Below are 20885 nucleotides of genomic sequence, written 5' to 3' on the forward strand. Positions count from 1 at the left end.
AGAAAAAAAAATTAAGGAAGTCCTCCTCTGGCCAGCTTTCCCCCATGGGCTCTCACTTGAACAGTTGTTTTGCCTGTAGCCACAGGTTTAGCAAAGAAATCAAAGTGAGATAAATCTAGCCAGGCATGGAGGCTCACACCTGTAATCTCATAATCCCAACAATTTGTAGGGCGGAACCAGAAACATCACTTGAGCCCAGGAGTTCGAGACCAGCCTGGGCATCACAGCAAGAAACCATACACACCAAAAAAAAAAAAAAAAAAAAAAAAAAAGCTGGACATGGTGGCACACACCTGTGGTCCTATCTACTCGGAAGGCTAAGGCGGTAGGATGGCTTGGGCCCAGGAGCTCATGGCTTCAGTGAGCCATGATCGTGCCACTGCACTCCAGCCTGGGTAACAGAGAAAGACCCTGTCTCTAAAAATAAAAATAAAAACAAAATAGAGTGAAGCATATATACCTTTTTCATAGACATATCATTTTTTAAAATGACATGAACCTACTGAGTAAATTATTAAACTAAAAGTGACGGGTATGAATTCAATGATTCCCATTTCTTCTTCTATAACCTCACACACTGAGTAGCCCACCCACCGACATGGCTGCTTTGCTCAGCTTGCTTCCCTCCTCTCCTTTCGCGTCCTCCCCTGTCTGGTGCCAGCCTGTGTTCTGTCCCTTCACACCAGCTTGCCATTGCTATTCCTGCCATCTGGAGTCGGTTTTCAGTATCTCTGTCTCATCAGCTCTCCATCTATTTTAAAATATCATCTGAAAACATATGTTCCCCCAACCACCACCCCTTTCAATTTCCTCTCTGCTTTTATTTATTTCATCTTGACTTCCTTTAGCTCTGAAAAACTCATCTGATTCACTTCAGAAAACTGCTCTACAAAGGGCCGTAACTGCATTTGATATGAAAGATTGTAATCTCTCAGATTTGAAATATGTCATATGAGTGGCCAGCACATGTTCTTCCATTTTATCTCCATGAAAGGATAGAAGGAGGGAGAAAGACTGTGAGCCAGGAAATGAGGGTATTTCCAACATTAAAATCACCTTGAATGTTGCAGATCAGTTGCAAGTGTTCGCTGTTGCACACTCCTCTGTTGAACAAGGCCAAAGAAGAAGCCAGCCCAAGATGTTACAGTCACTGAAGTTTTGAAAGCAGGCTGTTCTGAACATCTTTGTAAACACTTATAACTCAATAAGAAACTGTTGAACCCCTATTTAGGTTTGCCAATAACAGAGTTGCAAAAAAATAAAATAAAATAAAAACAAGAAGTCCTCCTCAATCCTTTCTATTTCCCTTAAAAACACACCCAATAACCTGGCCTAAAAAGAAACAAAACCCCAAAACAGGGAGGGGATGAATGTGCTTAGACACCCACTCAGTCAAAAACTTCCATTTCCAGACTGCCCGGCCATCACATTCTATTGACTCTTTAGTTTCCCTAATTAACCTCTGCTGCTGTGATCACCCCCTTTTAATTCTCTTGGCGAGCATTTACTAAGCGTGTGTGGGATGTGTGGTACCCGACCATTCCCCACCATCAGCCGGTCCTTTTCCACGCTGTGCTGTTGACTGTGTTTCTTTCATCCCACTTGCCTTTTCTTTCTTTATTCCCTCTCGCCACAGTGAAGAAGCTGAAAAATGAGGAGCTCACTCGCAAACTCTGCTCCATTGTCAGCTGTGCGGGCTGCCGCAGTTGTTAGAGCTGGAAGAATCGATGTTGCTAAGCAACACTTTTGCACCCTGTGTAAAAGATAAAGAGTGCAAAGCATGGCTCTGAGGATGAGGCCGTCCAGTTTCCCGTGAACCCTGGGGGGCTGACCTCTATGCAATCAACAGAAAAATGTAGATTCTGTTAATACAGGGCTTGGGGAGGAAAGTTCTTCAATTTTCTTCCTTTTTCTTTAGATCATTTCTAATTTTCTCCAAAAGAAATATGACCTGATGGGCAAGAGATGGATATCAAACCCCTAGTTTGGGTTTCCAAGATTGGTTTTGCTACAGATTTCCTTGTTGAACAGAGCTACTTCATTCTATATCCTTCCATGACTCCGTTTCTTCCCTGTGAAAAAGTGGAAATGAAAATCAGCTGCTTCACAAAATTGTAAGAGTGAAGTACTCAGCAATGACTAAACTATTATCCATTAGATGATGATAACAAATTTCCTGTGATTGGTCTCAGATGTCTCTTGTAACAGTTTTTGTTTCTTTGTTTGTTTTAATCAAAGTTTCCATTCCCACACATCGACCTTTCACGGGAACATTTTGTGGCTTTTTTTGGAAGGAAATATTCACCAGAATGTAACTTTAGAGACACAGGGGAGGTTATTTCCTTCATTCACAGGCCTGAAGCAGAAGTGGACGGACCAGGGATGGGGTAGAAAGGTGAGCCTGTCTCCTAGCCACATGACTCAAGTCTCCCCTCTGTGTCACTTCCTGAATTGAGGCAAGAAATGAACAATCGGGAGACATTATGATATCATGAATTTCCATGAATTCTAATCATCTGTAAGGCTAAAGCTTCTGTGATACACAAATCCTTCCCTGTGGCTAAGGCTGCTAGGCAGCCTCACAGTATCAATTCTCAGTTCTTCCAAGGTAAGACTTCATGCCCAGATCACTTGCAGGCAATGTGGTCAAGTAACAGCTCTGGCTAAAACAATCCACGCAGAAGTGATGGGTAGAATTTTCTGGTAGTAGTTTTCACTCCTCCTTCCGCTACCCCTTCTTGTTAGAGGGAAAGTGGACATGATAAGAGCCACTGTGAAACATCTGGACAAAGGCAAGACCTAGAGATGGTGGGGAAAAAAGAAAACAAGCCTGGGTCCCTAATGGTTTCCCAGAGCAGAGCCCCTGCATTAGCTAGGACTTAAGTGACAGAGAAGTACATTTCCACCTTGTTTAAGCCACTGTTGTTTGGCTTCTCTGTCACTTGCAGCCAAACTCAGATCTTAAATACTATGTACCCCCACAATTTATGTTCCACTTCAGAAGCTCTTCCAGACCCAAGGAGTGTCAAGCACGCCACTAAAACAACTTTGTGCCCAAAGGAAACTCCAAATGAGCTCAATAAGTGGAAACTGTAATAAGATCTACCACTTACTGAATGCATCTTTCCAGTATACCAAGAAAGTGAAGCACTTCTCATCTATAATTCAGTTTAGGAAACATCACGCTTTGACTAGCCAGCATCTATTTACTGAGCACCACTGTGTACAAAGCATTGTCCAAGGCAGAGTAGAAGCCACAAAGGTAGACAGGGCAGGCCTGTCTTCCATAACATTCTCATAGGTGTGTCATGAAATGTAGCATTCCTTTAAGGGCTTAATTAAATTACCTGTAACTATCCTGAACAGTTCATTTTCCTTCTCTGCAATGTCAAACATCATTCCTAAGGTCTCATCTGCTCTAAATGTCCAGACTTCTACCACAACTGTTAATAAGCTACTTAAATGTTTCACCAAAGGCAGAAGTTAGGATTCTTACCCAATGCACAATCTAAACTTAGTCTCGAAATTCTCTATATCTTCTTTTTTTAACAGCTTTAATAAGGTATAATTGGCTCACAATATAATGCGTATATTTAGAGTGCGCAACTTAATGGATTTTGATATATGCATGTCCATGAGACTATCACCACAATCAAGATAATGGACGTTTTCATCATCAACTGTTTCCTTATATCTCTTTGTAATGCATTCCCCATCCTTACCCACTAACCCAAACCCAGAGAACCAACAATATGCTTTCTGTTGCTATAGATTCAATTGCATTTTCTACAGTTTTATTGAAATTGAGCCATATAGTGTGGACAAATTACTATTGTCTGGTTCCTTTCGCTCACTTAGAGTTTCCTTTGAGTGCAGTTGTCTTACTGGCATGCTTGACATTTCTTGGATCTTCATTCTTTTGAGAGTCATTAAATATATTGATATTTCCTTTTCATTATGAGTACTATTGCATTGTATGAGTATAACAAAATTTAACCATGTACCTGTTGGAATTCTGGATTGTTTCTAGTTTAGAGCAATCAGAAATAAAGCTGCTATGCATGTTTGTGTACAAGTCTTTAACACATGTTTGCACACATGTTTTTTGCTTGTTTGTTTGTTTAATTTTTATTTTTATAGTTCCAGGGTACATGTGCAGGATGTGCAGGTTTGTTACATAGGTAAGAGTGTGCCATAGTGGTTTGCTGTACCTATCAACCCATCACCTAGGTATTAAGCCCAGCAGGTATTAAACTAATGTTCTCCCTCCCCCCACCCCACTCTCAGGCCCCAGTGCATATTGTTCCCCTCCCTGTGTCCATGGCACACATATGTTTTTATTTCTGTTCGAAAACTTCTTGGAGTGGAATCACTGGGGAGTATGGTATCTAACTTTTTAAGAAACTACCAAATTATTTTATAAAATATTTGTACTATTTTATAAAATAAAATGTATGTACAGGAGCATATGAGAGTTCCAGTTACTCCAAACATTTTTCAACTCTTTTTTTTTTTTTTTTTTTTTTTTGAGATGGAGTCTCACTCTGTTGCCCAGGCTGGAGTGCAGTGGCTGCAATCTCGGCCCACTGCAAGCTCTGCCTCCCAGGTTCATGCCATTCTCCTGCCTCAGCCTCCCCAGTAGCTGGAACTACAGGCACCCGCCACCACGCCTGGCTAATTTTTTTGTATTTTTCGTAGAGATGGGGTTTCACCGTGTTAGCCAGTGTGTTCTCCATCTCCTCACCTCCTGATCTGCCCACCTCGGCCTCCCAAAGTGCTGGGATTACAGGCATGAGCCACCGCACCCGGCCTTTTTCAACTCTTGATAAAGTCAGTCTTTTCCATCTTAGCCATCCTAACAAAAGTGGTTTTACTTTGTATCTACTTAATGACTGATGATGTTGAAAAAAAGAGGCTCCTTCAACTCTTCTGCCCATTTCTAATTGGGTTTTTGTCTTCTTCCTGCTGAGTTTCAAGAGTTCTTTATATATGTGTGATACATATTTTGCAAATATTTTCTCCTATTCTCTGGCTCCCTAGTTCATGACATGCGATTATTAGTATCTTTTGAAAAGAAAAAGGTTTTCATTTTCATAAAGTCAATGTATCCATTTTTTTCATTTATAGTTATACTTTTTGAGCCATATTCTGAAAATGTTTGCCTAGCCCAAAGTCACTAAGACAGTCTACATTTTTTTCTAGAAGTTTAATTGCCTGAACTCTTACATTTAAGTTTATGATATGTTTCAAGTTAATTCTTCCATGTGCTGTGAGGTAAGTGCTGAGGTTTTGTTTTGTTTTTTTTTTTCATGCTTCTGGATATAAAATTGTTCCGGCACCCCTTGTTGAAAGAATTCTCCTCACCCAACTGAATTAACTTGGTGTCTTTGTGGAAAATCACTGCTCTACGTTGCCCTGTATGTCTTCTACCTGTATGATATTACCACACTGTCCTGATTACCAGAGCTGTATAATAACATTTAACATCACATACTATAAGTGTTCTAACTTTGTTTTTCTTTTTCCAAAATTGTGTTTTTGAATCGGCAAGTCAAATTCTACAAAACAAAGAGCCTTCTGGAATTTCAATTGAAATCATGTTAAATATATAGATCAATTTGGGGAGAACTGATATCTTAACAATATTGAGTCTTCCAATCTATGAGCATTGTATATCTCCCCATTTCACTAGGCCTTATTTAATTTTTCCAGCAACATTTTGTAGTTTCCAGTGTAGAAGTTTTACACATTTTTCCTCAAATTTATCCCCAGTATTTCATAAGTTTTGATGCTATCATAAATTGTATTGTTTTCAGTTTCAAGTTCTAATTGCTTATTGCCAGTATATAGAAATGCAAATGATTTTTATATTGGCTTATATACTGCATTCTCACTAAACTCACGTATTAGTTCAGTTGATTTTTTTTTCAGATTCCCTACGATTATCCACATAGACAATCATGTGGTCTGTGAATGAAGGTAGTTGTATCCTTCTTTTCCAATCTATGTGCTTTTTATTACTTTCTCCTGCCTCACTGCACTGATAAGAACTTCCAGTACTATGTTAAATAGAAGTAATGAGGCAAACATCCTCACCCTGTTCCTCATCTCAGGGGAAAACTTCCTGTCTTTCACCATCAAGTAAGATGTTAGCTTTACATTTTTTGTAGATGCCCTATATCAGGATGAAGAAGTTTCCATCTATGCCCAGTTTGCTCAGAGTTATTATCAAGAATTGATGTTGCGCATAGTAAAATGCTTTTCTACACCAATTAAGATAAACATACTGTTTTTCCTTCTTAGTCTGCTGATATGGAAAACATTGATTGATCTTTTTTAATGTTAAGCCAACCCTGAATTCTTGGAAGAAACCCCACTTGGCCATAATACTATCTTTTTTACATATTGTTGAATTTTATTGGCTAAAAGTCTGTTAATAACTTTTACATATGTGTTCATGAAGAATATTGGCCTGTAATAATCTTCATTTCTTTTTCTTTTATATTTTAAGTTCGGGGATACATGTGCAGAACGTGCAGTTTTGTTACATAGGTATACATGTGCCATGTTTGTTGGCTTGCTGCACCCATCAACTCATCATTTACATTAGGTATTTTCCTAATGCTATCCCTCCCCCAGTCCCCCACCCCCCGACAGGCCCCAGTGTGTGATATTTCCCACCCTGGGTCCATGTGTTCTCATTGTTCAACTTCCACCTATAAGTGAGAACATGCAGTGTTTGGTTTTCTGTCCTTGTGATACTTTGCTTAGAATGATCACTTCCAGCTTCATCCATGTCCCTGCAAAGGATGTGAACTCATCCTTTTTATGGCTGTATAGTATTCCATGGTGCATATGTGCCACATTTTCTTAATTCAGTCTATCATTGATGGACATTTGGGTTGGTTCCAAGTCTTTGCTATTGTAAATAGTACTGCAATAAATATATGTGTGCATGTGTCTTTGTAGTAGCATGATTTATAATCCTTTGGGTATGTGCCCAGTAATGGGATCACTGGGTCAAATGGTATTTCTAGTTCTAAATCCTTGAGGAATCGCCACACTCTTTTCCACAACGGTTGAACTAATTTACACTCCCACCAACCATGTAAAAGCGTTCCTATTTCTCTACATCCTCTCTAGCATCTCTTGTTTCCTGACTTTTCAATGATTGCCATTCTAACTGGCATGAGATGGTATCTCATTGTGGTTTTGATTTGCATTTCTCTGATCACCAGTGATGATGAGCATTTTTTCATGTGTCTGTTGGCTACATAAATGTCTTCTTCTGAGAAGTGTCTGTTCATATCCTTTCCCACTTTTTGATGGGGTTGTTTGTTTTTTTCTTGTAAATTTGTTTAAGTTCTTTGTAGATTCTGGATATTAGCCCTTTGTCAGATGGGCAGATTGCAAAGATTTTCTCCCATTCTGTAGGTTGCCTGTTCACTCTGATGATAGTTTCTTTTGCTATGCAGAAGCTCTTTAGTTTAATTAGATCCCATTTGTCTATTTTGGCTTTTGTTGCCATTGCTTTTGGTGTTTTAGTCATGGAGTCTTTGCCCATGCCTATGTCCTGAATGGTATTGCCTAGGTTTTCTTCTAGGATTTTTATGGTTTCAGGTCTAACATTAAGTCTTTAATCCAACTTGAATTAATTTTTGTATATGGTGTAAGGAAGGGATCCAGTTTCAGCTTTCTACACATGGCTAGCCAGTTTTCCCAGCAGCATTTATTAAATAGGGAATCCTTTCCCCATTGCTTGTTTTTGTCAGGCTTATCAAAGATCAGATGGTTGTAGATGCATGGTGTTGTTTCTGAGGCCTCTGTCCTCTTCCATTGGTCTACATATCTATTTTGGTACCAGTACCAGGATGTTTTGGTTACTATAGCCTTGTAGTATAGTTTGAAGTCAGGTAGCATGCCTCCCGCTTTGTTCTTTTTGCTTAGGATTATCTTGGCTATGTGGGCTCTTTTTTGGTTCCATATGAACTTTAAAGTAGTTTTTTCCAATTCTGTGAAGAAAGTCAGTAGTAGCTTGATGGGGATAGCATTGAATGTATAAATTACCTTGGGCAGTATGGCCATTTTCAGGATATTGATTCTTCCTATCTATGAGCATGGAAAGTTCTTCCATTTGTTTGTATCCTCTTTTATTTCATTGAACAGTGGTTCGTGGTTCTCCTTGAAGTGATCCTTCATATCCCTTTTGAGTTGGATTTCCAGGTGTTTTATTCTCTTTGTAGTAGTTGTGAATGGGAATTCACTCATGATTTGGCTCTCTGTTGGTTTGTTATTGGTGTATAGGAATGCTCGTGATTTTTGCACATTGATTTTGTATCCTGAGACTTTGCTGAAGTTACTTATCAGCTTAAGGAGATTTTGGGCTGAGACAATGGGTTTTTCTAAATACACAGTCATATCATCTGCAAACAGAGGCAATTTGACTTCCTCTTTTCCTAATTGAATACCATTTATTTCTTTCTCTTGCCTGATTGCCCTAACCAGAATATCCAGCACTACGTTGAATATGAGTGGTGAGAGAGGGCATTCTTGTCTTGTGCCGGTTTTCAAAGGGTGTCCATTCACTATGATATTGGCTGTGGGTTTGTCATAAATAGCTCTCATTATTTTGAGATACGTTCCATCAATACCTAGTTTATTGAGAGTTTTTAGCATGAAGACCTGTTGAATTTTGTCGGAGGCCTTTTCTGCATCTATTGAGAGAATCAAGTGGTTTTTGCTGTTAGTTCTGTTTATGTGATGGATTACGTTTATTGATTTGCATATGTTGAATCATCCTTGCATCCCAGGGATGAAGCCGACTTCATCGTGACAGATAAGCTTTCTGATGTGCTGCTGGATTCAGTTTGCCAGTATTTTATTGACGATTTTTGCATCGAAGTTCATCAGGGATATTGGCCTAAAATTCTCTTTTTTTGTTGTGTCTCTACCAGGCTTTGGTATCAGGAAGACGCTAGCCTCATAAAATGAGTTAGGGAGGATTCCCTCTTTTTCTACAGATTGAAATAGTTTTGGAAGGAATGGTAGCAGCTCCTCTTTGTACCTCTGGTAGAATTCGGCTGTGAATCCATCTGGTCCTGGCCTTTTTTTTTTGGTTGGTAGGCTATTAATTATTGCCTCAATTTCAGAACCTGTCATCGGTCTATTCAGAGATTCAACTTCTTCCTGGTTTAGTCTTGTGAGGGTGTATGTGTCCAGGAATTTATCCATGTCTTCTAGATTTTCTAGTTTATTTGCACAGAGGTATTTATAGTATTTTCTGATGGTAGTTTGTATTTCTATGGGATCGGTGGTGATATCCCCTTTATCATTTTTATTGCATCTATTTGATTCTTCTCTCTTTTCTCTTTATTAGTCTGGCTAGTGGTCTATTTTGTTGATCTTTTCAAAAAAACAGCTCCTGGATTCAATGATTTTTGAAGGGGTTTTTGTGTCTCTGTCTCCTTCAGTTCTGCTCTGATCTTAGTTATTTCTTGCCTTCTGCTAGCTTTTGTGTTTGTTTGCTCTTGCTTCTCTAGTTATTTTAATTGTGATGTTAGGGTGTCGACATTAGATCTTTCCTTCTTTCTCTTGTGGGCATTTAGTGCTATAAATTTCCCTCTACACACTGCTTTAAATGTGTCCCAGAGATTCTGGTACATTATGTCTTCATTCTCATTGTTTTCAAAGAACATCTTTATTTCTGCCTTCATTTCGTTATTTACCCAGTAGTTATTCAGGAGCAGGTTATTCAGTTTCCACGTAGTTGTGCGCTTTTGAGGGAGTTTATTAATCCTGAGTTCTAATTTGATTGCACTGTGGTCTGAGAGACAGTTTGCTGTGATTTCTGTTCTTTTACATTTGCTAAGGAGTGTTTTACTTCCAATTATGTGGTCAATTTTAGAATAAGTGTGATGTGGTGCTAAGAAGAATGTATATTCTGTTGATTTGGGGTGGAGAGTTCTGTAGATGTCTATTAGGTCCGCTTGGTCCAGAGCTGGGTTCAAGTCCTGGATATCCTTGTTAACTTTCTGTCTCATTGATCTGTCTAATATTAGCAGTGGGGTGTTAAGTTTTCCCATTATTATTGTGTGGGAGTCTAAGTCTCTTTGTAGGTCTCTAAGGCTTTATGAATCTGGGTGCTCCTGTATTGGGTGCATATATATTTAGGATAATTAGCTCTTCTTGGTGAATCGATCCCTTTACCAACAATGGGGTTTTCTAAATGTACAATCATGTCATCTGCAAACAGAGACAATTTGACTTCCTCTCTTCCTATTGGAATACCGTTTATTTCTTTCTCTTGCCCGATTGCCCTGGCCAGAACTTCCAATACTATGTTGAATAGGAGTGGGGAGAGAGGGCATCCTTGTCTTGTGCCGGTTTTCAAAGGGAATGCTTCCAGCTTTTGCCCATTCAGTATGATATTGGCTGTGGGTATGTCATAGATAGCTCTTATTATTTTGTGATACGTTTCATCAATACCTAGTTTATTGAGAGTTTTTAGCATGAAGGGCTGTTGAATTTTATCAAAGGCCTTTTCTGCATCTATTGAGAGAATCATGTGGTTTTTGTCATTGGTTCTGTTTATGTGATGGATTATGTTTATTGATTTGCGTATGTTGAACCAGCCTTGCATCCTGGGGATGAAGCTGACTTGATCGTGGTGGATAAGCTTTTTGATGTGCTGCTGGATTCAGTTTGCCAGTATTTTATTGAGGATTTTCGCATCAATGTTCATCAGGGATACTGGCCTGAAATTTTCTTTTTTTGTTGTGTCTCTGCCAGGTTTTGGTATCAGGATGATGCTGGCCTCATGAAATAAATTAGGTAGGATTCCCTCTTTTTCTATTGATTGGAATGGTTTCAGAAGGAATGGTTCCATCTCCTCTTTGTATCTTTGGTAGAATTCGGCTGTGAATCCATCTGGTCCTGGACTTTTTTTGGTTGGTAGGCTATTAATTACTGCCTCAATTTCAGAACTTGTTGTTGGTCTATTCAGAGATTCAGCTTCTTCCTGGTTTAGTCTTGGGAGAATGTATGTGTCCAGGAATTCATCCATTTCTTGTAGATTATCTAGTTTATTTGCATAGAGGTGTTTATAGTATTTTCTGATGGTAGTTTGTATTTCCCACAGAAATACAAACTTTATCATTAACTTTATCATTTTTTATTGCATCTATTTGATTCTTCTCTCTTATCTTCTTTACTAGTCCAGCTAGTGGTCTATCTATGTTGTTAGTCTTTTCAAAAAACCAGCTCCTGGATTCATTGAATTTTTGAGGGGTTTTTCATGCCTCTATCTCCTTCACTTCTGCTTTGAGCTTAGTTATATCTTGTCTTCTGCTAGCTTTTGAATGTGTCTGCTCCTGCTTCTCTAGTTCTTTTAATTGTGATGTTAGGGTGTCTATTTTAGATCTTTCCTGTTTTCTCCTGTGGACAATGTTCATTTATTATAATTGCTTTGTCTAGCTTTGAGAATCAAGGTCATGCTGGCCTTGTGCCCACTTCTATTTACTGAAAGAGTCTGTAGAATTGATACTTTTTCCTTCAATCTTTGTTAGAACTCGCCAGTGAAGGCAACTGAGCCTGGAGGTGTTTGTTTTTATAACGGTAATGTTCTTAAATACAAATTTAAGTTTCTTAATAGGCCTATGTCTTCTTAAGTGAACTTTCATAGTATGCATTCAAGAAATTTTTCTCTTTCATGTAGAAGTTATCAAATTTATTGGTATAGAGCTACTCATAATATTCCCTTACTATTCTTTTAATATCTATACAATCTGTAGTAATGTCATTTCTGTCATCCCTGGTATTGGTTCTTTGTTCCCTATCTTTTTTTCTTAATCATTCTGCCTATTTAGCGATTTTCATACTCTCAGATAACTAGCCCTGGTGTGATTCTGTCCTGTACAGCTCTTCTCTGGAGCAGTAATCATTTATCTCCATCCATCTTCTCTCCTACCTAAGCATATGCCACCACCCCATGGAAGGTTCAGTGGACATGGACATGAGCCCCCTGAGGCCCCAGAACCAACAAAGATTATCACTTTAAAGTGGATACTGATGAAAATGAGCACAAATTATTTTTAAGAACAGTCAGGTTAGGGACTCGTGCAAAGGATGAATTGCACATTGTTGAAGCAGAGGCAATGAATTACAAATGCAGTCCAATTAAGGTAACACTGGCAACTTTGAAAATGTCTGTACAAAATCAATGTGCAAAAATCACAAGCATTCCTGTACAGCAATAACAGACAAACAAGGAGCCAAATCATGAGTGAACTCCCATTCACAATTGCTACAAAGAGAATAAAACACCCACGAATTTAACTTACAAGGGATGTGAAGGACCCCTTCAAGGAGAACTAAAAACCACTGCTAAACAGAATAAAAGAGGACACAAACAAATGGAAGAACTTTCCATGCTCATGGATAAGAAGAATCAATATCATGAAAATGGCCATATTTCCCAAGGTAATTTATACATTCAATGCCATCCCCATCAAGCTACTACTGACTTTCTTCACAGAATTGGAAAAAACTACTTTAAAGTTCATATGGAACCAAAAAAGAGCCCACATAGCCAAGATAATCCTAAGCAAAAAGAACGAAGTGGGAGGCATCGTGCTACCTGACTTCAAACTATACTACAAGGCTACAGTAAAAACAGGCTGGTACTGGTACCAAAACAGATATATAGACCAATGGAACAGAACAGAGGCCTCAGAAACAACACCATGCATCTACAACCATCTGATCTTTGATAAGCCTGACAAAAACAAGCAATGGGGAAAGGATTCCCTATTTAATAAATGCTGCTGGGAAAACTGGCTAGCCATGTGTAGAAAGCTGAAACTGGATCCCTTCCTTACACCATATACAAAAATTAATTCAAGTTGGATTAAAGACTTAATGTTAGACCTGAAACCATAAAAATCCTAGAAGAAAACCTAGGCAATACCATTCAGGACATAGGCATGGGCAAAGACTCCATGACTAAAACACCAAAAGCAATGGCAACAAAAGCCAAAATAGACAAATGGGATCTAATTAAACTAAAGAGCTTCTGCATAGCAAAAGAAACTATCATCAGAGTGAACAGGCAACCTACAGAATGGGAGAAAATCTTTGCAATCTGCCCATCTGACAAAGGGCTAATATCCAGAATCTACAAAGAACTTAAACAAATTTACAAGAAAAAAACAAACAACCACATCAAAAAGTGGGAAAGGATATGAACAGACACTTCTCAAAGGAAGACATTTATGCAGCCAACAGACACATGAAAAAATGCTCATCATCACTGGTGATCAGAGAAATGCAAATCAAAACCACAATGAGATACCATCTCACGCCAGTTAGAATGGCGATCATTGAAAAGTCAGGAAACAACAGATGCTGGAGAGGATGTGGAGAAATAGGAACGCTTTTACATGGTTGGTGGGAGTGTAAATTAGTTCAACCATTGTGGAAAACAGTGTGGCGATTCCTCAAGGATTTAGAACTAGAAATACCATTTGACCCAGTGATCCCATTACTGGGTATATACCCAAAGGATTATAAATCATGCTACTACAAAGACACATGCACACATATGTTTATTGCAGCACCATTTACAATAGCAAAGACTTGGAACCAACCCAAATGTCCATCGATGATAGACTGAATTAAGAAAATGTGGCACATATGCACCGTGGAATACTATACAGCCATAAAAAAGTTGAGTTCACATCCTTTGCAGGGACATGGATGAAGCTGGAAGTGATCATTCTCAGCAAACTATCACAAGGACAGAATACCAAACACCACATGTTCTCACTCATAGGTGGGAACTGAACAATGGGAACACTTGGACACAGGGTGGGGAACATCACACACTGGGGCCTGTCGGGGGGTGGGGGACTGGGGGAGGGATAGCATTAGGAAAATACCTAATGTAAATGACGAGTTGATGGGTGTAGCAAACCAACAAACATGGCACATGTATACCTATGTAACAAACCTGCACATTGTGCACATGTACCCTAGAACTTAAAGTATAATTTAAAAAAAAGAAAAAGAATAAAATTGAAAATGTCTGTACAGCCAATGATTTCCCTTGGGGGCTTTGAAATTACACCACCCAGTCTTACAGTTGAAGTGTGGTTCAGGGCCTGTACATATTCATAGACAGTATTTAGTATCTGTGGAGGAAGATGCAGAGTCAGAAGATGAAGAGGAGGAGGATGTGAAACTCTTAAGTGTATCTGGAAAGTGATCTGCCCCTGGAAGTGGTAACAAGTTTCCACAGAAAAAAAGTAAAACTTGCTGCCACTGCTGAAGAAGGAGGAGGAGGAGAGGGAGGGGGAGCAGGAGGAGGAAGAGGAAGGAGAAAGAGAAGGAGAATAAGAATAAGAAGAAGGAGGAGGCGGAGGAAGAGGAGGAGGAGGAGATTTTGATGATGAGGAAACTGAAGAAAAAGTGCCAGTGAAGAAATCTATATAAGACGCTCCAGCCAAAAATGCACAAAAATCATTTCCACCATGGAAAAGACTCAAAACCATCAACACCAAGATCAAAAGGACGAGAATCCTAAAAAAAAAAAAAAAAAAAAAAAAACCAGGAAAAAACTCCTAAAACAGCAAAAGGGCCTAATTCTGTAGAAGACATTAAAGCAAAAATGCAAGCAAACACAGAAAAAGGTGGTTCTCTTCCCAAAGTGGAAGCCAAGTTCATCAATTATGTGAAGAGTTGCTTCTGGATGACTGACCAGGAGGCTATTCTGATCTCTGGCAGTGGATGAAGTGTCTTCAAGAAAATAGTGTTAACAGTTTGTTAAAAATTTTCCATCTTATTTCGTTTCTGTAACAGATGATATCTGGCTGTCCTTTTTATAATGCAGAGTGAGAACTTTCCTTACCATGTTTGATAAATGTTGTCCAGGTCCCATTGCCCAGAATGTGTTGTCCAAAATGTCATTTAGTTTGTAAAAATGGAACTCCACCCTTTCCTTGGTTTTTAGTTTGTATGGAATGTTAACATTCCATACATGCTTAAAGTATATATGTACTGCATACATAGTAGTACCAATGGTCAGACATGGAAATAGTGGGAAGACAAAAATATACATGTAAAATAAGCTCAGTATTTTAATAAAGTAAAAAGAAAACTAGCCTTTGCTTTCATTGATTTTCTCTATTTTTCTGTTTTTTATGACATTGATTCTGCTCCTATAGTTTATTATTTCCTTTCTTCTGCTTACTTTTGCTTTAACTTGCTCTTCTTTTTCTAGTTTCTTATGGTTGAAGCTTAAGTCATTGGTTTTAGAACCTTCTAGTTTTCTAATATAATACACTTTTAATGCTATTAATTTCCCTTTAAGCATTGTTTATTGGTAACTCACAAATTGTTGTTGTGGGTTTTAATATGTTGTTTTAATTTTCATTTACTTCAAAATATTTTCTAATTTCACTTGTGATTTTTTCTTGTATTGATTCAAATTATTCAAGTGTGTTGTGTGGTTTCCAAATATTTGGGGATTATCCAGATATCTTTCTGTTATTAATTTCTAATGTAATCCCACTGTGGTCAGAAAACATACCCTGAATGACTTAAATCGTTTTAAATTGATTAAGATTTGTTTTATGGCCCAAAATATGGTCTATCTTGGTAAATGTTCTGTGTGCACTTGAAAAGAATCTAATTCTGCTGTTGTGAGACAGGACGTTCTATAAATGTCAATTTGATCACGTTGATTATAGTGTTGTTCAATTATTCTGTATTCTTACTGATTTTCTGTCTATTTGTTCTACCAATTATCAAGAGTAAGGTGTTGAAATCTCCACCTAAATGGTGGTCTGGCTATTTCTTCTTTCAGTTTAGCATTAGAAACTTCAACCACATTTAGGATTGCTATGTTTTCTTGAGAAAATGATTCCTTTATCATTTTGAAATTACCCTCTTTATTCCTAGTAATATTCCTTGCTCAGAAATATACGTTGTCCCATATGCATACAGCTACTCCACCTTTCTTTGATTAACGCTGGCATGCGATATCTTTTTCCATCCTTTAACTTTTACCCTATCTGTGTCTTCATATTTAATTAGATTTCTTTTAGCCAATGGAAAGTTGGGTCCTGCTTTTTTTTTTTTAATCCTGTCTGACAGAGCCTGTCTTTTAATTGACAGAGTTTAGACCATTTACATTCAATGTGGCTATTAACATGATAGAGTTTAAATATATCGTCATGATATTTGTTTTCTATTTTTCCAATCTGTTCTTTGTTCCTTTTTGCTCATTTTTAACTTCTTTTTAATTAAGTGTTTTTTATGATTCCTTTTTATCTTCTTTATTGGCTTATTAGCTATATCTCTTTATGTTGTTTCTTTAGGCATTTCATGAAGGTTTGTAATAAACGTCTTAACATTAATACAGTCTACCTTCAAGTTTTATTATACCACTTTATATATAGTATAATAACCTCATGACACTTTTTCCCTTTTGCCCCTTCCTGGCCTTTGTGCAACTATTGTCACAGATTTTACTACCATAATACCTTGTTATAATATTTGCTTTAAACAGTTAATTGTTTTTTAAAGATATTTTTAAAAACAAGAAGTCTTTTGTATTTATGTTCATATTTACCTTTTCTAGTGCTTTTTATTTCTTTGTGCAGATTCAGTTTCCATCTGGTATCATTTTCTTTCTGTCTAAAAGCCTTCTGTTAACATTTCCTGTACTGATGGTCAGCTGGTGACAAATTCTTTCAGATTTTGTGTGTCTGGGAAGGTCTTTATTTCATCTATTCTTTAATTTTTTTTTTCCACTTTGTATGGAAGTCTAGGTGAGAGTTTTTTTTTCTTTCAGTGCCTTAAAGGTGCTGCTCCATTGTTTTCTGACTTGCACTGTTTCCAACAAGGAGTTCGCTCAATATCACCTTTGTTCTTCTGTGCATAATGTCCTTTGTCTCTGACTGCTTTTGATTATGATGTGCCTTGGTGTAGTTTTTTTCACTTTCTTCTAACTGGAGCTTATTGAAATTTTGGGTCTGTGGGATGATGATTTTCAGCAAATTTGGATATTTTTCAGCCACTATTTCTTTAGATTTTTTTCTGTTCCTTCCCCCTCCGCTCTTAATTTTTTAGCCATTATTTTTTAAGATATGTTTCTTTTCTTCCACTCCTTTTGTGACTATAATTATAAATATGATGGGCTATTTTCTATGGTCCCACTACTCACTGATGCTCCGTTAATTCTTTTTAGTCTTCTTTTTTCTTGTTTCATTTTAGATAATTGCTATATCTTCAAGTTTACTAATGGTTGCTGTTTATCCCTCTCATGTATCTTCTGTATCATATTTTTTCAACTCTAGAAATTTAATGCATGTCTATTTTATATCTTCCATGACTCTCTTTATCATACTCTTTTTTTCCTCTACATACTTGAACATATGCAGTATATTTACAATAGTTGTTTTAATGTCCTTTTATTAGCTCAGGCTGCTATAACAAAATACCATAGACTGGGTGGCTTAAACAACAGATATTTATTTCTTACCATTCTGTAGGTTAGAAGTCCAAACTCAAGCTGCCAACCAATTCATTTCCTGGTGAGAGCCCTCTTTTTGGTTTGCACATCGCTCCTTCTCACTGTGTTCTCACACGGTACATGCAAAAAGGTAATCTGTATCTCTCTCTTCTTCTTCTTATAAAGTTATTAATCTTATCATAAAGGCCCTACTCTCATAACATCACCTAACACTAATTACCAAATTACCAAAGTGTCCATCTCCAATTATCATCACATTAAGAGTTAGGACTTCAACATACGGATTTGGTAAAGATGAGGAGGGTCACAATTCAGTCCATAGCAGTCCTTGTCTAGTAATTCTATCATCTGTGTCATTTCTAGGCCTTTTTCTATATACTGTTTTTCTCCTCATTATGGGTCACATTTTCCTGCTTCTTTGAATGCCTGGTAATTTCTTTTTCTTTTTACTTTTTTGGAGACAAGGTCTTGCTGTCACTCAGGCTGGAGTGAATTGGCACAATCATAGCTCAATGCAACCTCAAACTCCTGGATTTAAGCAATCCTCCCACCTTAACCTCTTGAGCAGCTGGGACTACAGGTGTGCCGCACCAATCCCAGCAACTTTTTAAATTGTTTTCCAGAGATGGTGGTCTCACTGTATTGTCCAGGCTGGTCATGAATTCCTGGGCTCAAGCAATCTTCCTGCCTCAGCCTCCCAAAATGCTAGGATTACAAGTGTGAGCCACAGCACCCAACCTGAATGACCGGTAATTTTTATTGGATTTCAGAAATACACATGTTACTTTGTTGGTGCTGGAGCTTTTTATTCTTTTAAATATTGCTGAGCTTGAGCTGGGTGCAATAAAGTTACTTGGATACAACCTGTTCCTTCCATGGCTTGCTCTTAAGCTCTGCCAAGTAAGACCAGAAGAACTTTTGGGCAAGGGCAAATTTGGCTCCACCATGAGACCCACCAGGAGACAATGGTTCCCTGATAACCAGGGCCTTTCTACTCTGGGTGATAGGGAAAAAAAAAAAAAACTATTGAGCTCCTGGATGACTGCACCCAGTTCTTGATTCTCTCCTGCATCTTTCTCTAGCCTCAGGAGTTTCCTCACTCAAAGCTCAGCAGATCTCCAGAGTCACCTCTCTGTTCTCCTAACCTTGGTTAGATCTCTTCTAACCAAGATCTGGCCCTGCGAATTCTAGCAGCCTTAGCCTCTCCAACCTCTGAACTCTGTCTCCTCAACTTAGGGTAATTCCTGGGCTCTGTTATATGTCTAGGAATATAATATGTATTCCTGTGCCTCAGCCTAGAACTCTCTCCAGGCAGCAAGCTGCAACAATCACGTTTGTTTGCCTTCTCTGAAAGGTCACTGTCTGTGCTGCTTGCCTAATGTCTGACAACTGTTCTGTCCTATATATTGCCTAGTTATTCTTAGTATGTTACGTTGAGAGAGTAATTTCAATCCCTTTTACTCAATCATTGCTGAACGCATCTCTCTATAGCTAAAAAGCTTCCACATCTTTTTCGTCTGTTCTCTCAAATATCAACTTTAGAGAATCAGTTGAGTATAGCGTGGTGGTTATAAAACAAGCTCTAGAGTCAGACAACCTGGGTTCAAGTAGCAACTTGGCCACTATTATCTCTATGACCTTACATAAGTTATCTAACCTGAGTCCACCTGATCTATAAAAAAAAGAATATTAGAAATATTTCTTACCTACCTCGGGGATATAGTGAGGTTTAACTGAGAAAATACACAGAAAACATTGAACATCACTCCTAGCACAGAACAATTACCCAGTGGTTGCTAACATAGCCAACATTATGATTTCCTCATGTGCCCACTGAGAAGGATGGCAACCTAGTGTCATTCTGGCTGATGCAGCACCCCACAGCCACTACCAATGAAAACTACAGGCTACACCTGAACTGTCTATTCCAGCTGAAGAAATTCATCAAGTTCAATGCCTGACAGGAACATCTCCTCCAGCTGACAACTTATGTTTGTTGTTCCATAATCCCTTCCTTATCGTTCTTTCAACATGGTTTCTTCCAGTCAGGATCAAAGTGTCACCATTTTACAGATATTCTGGCCTGCTTCCCTGAGAAGGGGCAAAATGTTCACTCTCCAGGTTCATGTCAGTACTCCACAGACATTGACTCCATTTTACATTTAGTCTAACAGTAAAATCCTGCACACATACTTAAAAAGAAACCTAAATTGAAATTATCACAAGATAATAGCACAGTATGTTACTCCGAGCTTTTCTCTACTTAATGTTCTATTGACTTATATTAAAGCTGCTGTTTGCTAGTTTTCCAACCTCTGGGGAAAGATTTTCCATAAATGCAACTGGCTAAATGAGCATTAAAAATAAGTGAAATTTTGTTTCTTTACTGAAAAAAAAAAACTGTTATTTCTTAGATGTATTTAGACACTGTTTTAGATATGCCATGGGCAGAACTATATTAATCTCAGTGAAACAGAGTCAGTTTTCTTTTTCTAAATTACTTATGTGTGAAATGAGTCTTAATAAAGCCACTGATTAAGTTTCTCTTTCCTATGAATGCATAGTCATTTATAGAAAACACAAACACTGGATGTTGTACTTCAGCACAAGTTACAACCCAAAATACAACATTGGGTGTTACAGTTCAGCACAAGTGACATCCTAAACACAAAGAAGCTTAGAGACATTACTTTCACCGCTTACAGGGCACATTCATACACATCTTCTCAATCATTCTTACAACAATCTTGTGAGCTAAGGACTTGCAACAGGAGAAAGCTAATATCATGGAAACAAAAGAAGAGAGAGACTAAGATGCCCAACAGCAATCCTTTCTCTACTCCAAAAATAGTTAATTCTGGATGATCTAAATCAATCTCACTTTACAGTTTATGTTTGTGGATACTGTGTCTTCTAGCTTTGCTTTATTCAACAATAATAACGTCATTTTCTCATGAACCTGAATTTAACAGCTCATCATTTTTCTCCACTACCTCATCTCTAACACAAAGCTCTTTCTTGCTAACTTTTTATTTTGAAAAATTTCAAACCTGCAGAACAGCTTCGAAACTAGTGTGATGAAGATACCCTTCATCTAGATTCACCAATCACCAACATTTTGGCATATTTGCTTTATATACATATACAAACGTGTATATGTGCACGTATAAAGCAAATATTTGTAATATACTTAATATAACATATATAGTTATATTGAGTAATATACTGAATATAACATATATAGTTATATTGAGTAATATACTGAATATAACATATATAACATTTATTTTTATTATAAACAAATATTACCATACATGTTTTAGATAATTTACATGTATAAATGTGAACCGTTTGA

The 20885-nt window shown here is 37.8% G+C and overlaps 1 protein-coding gene across 3 annotated transcripts in view; it reads right to left on the reverse strand.

The window, feature by feature from the left end:
- Positions 1–20885, reverse strand: part of NEBL (nebulette) — a 395085-nt gene that overhangs the window by 320030 nt on the left and 54170 nt on the right. The window lies entirely within an intron of this gene.

Source organism: Gorilla gorilla, chromosome 8 (genome assembly GCF_029281585.2).
Source record: "Gorilla gorilla gorilla isolate KB3781 chromosome 8, NHGRI_mGorGor1-v2.1_pri, whole genome shotgun sequence".
Lineage (NCBI taxonomy): Eukaryota > Metazoa > Chordata > Mammalia > Primates > Hominidae > Gorilla > Gorilla gorilla.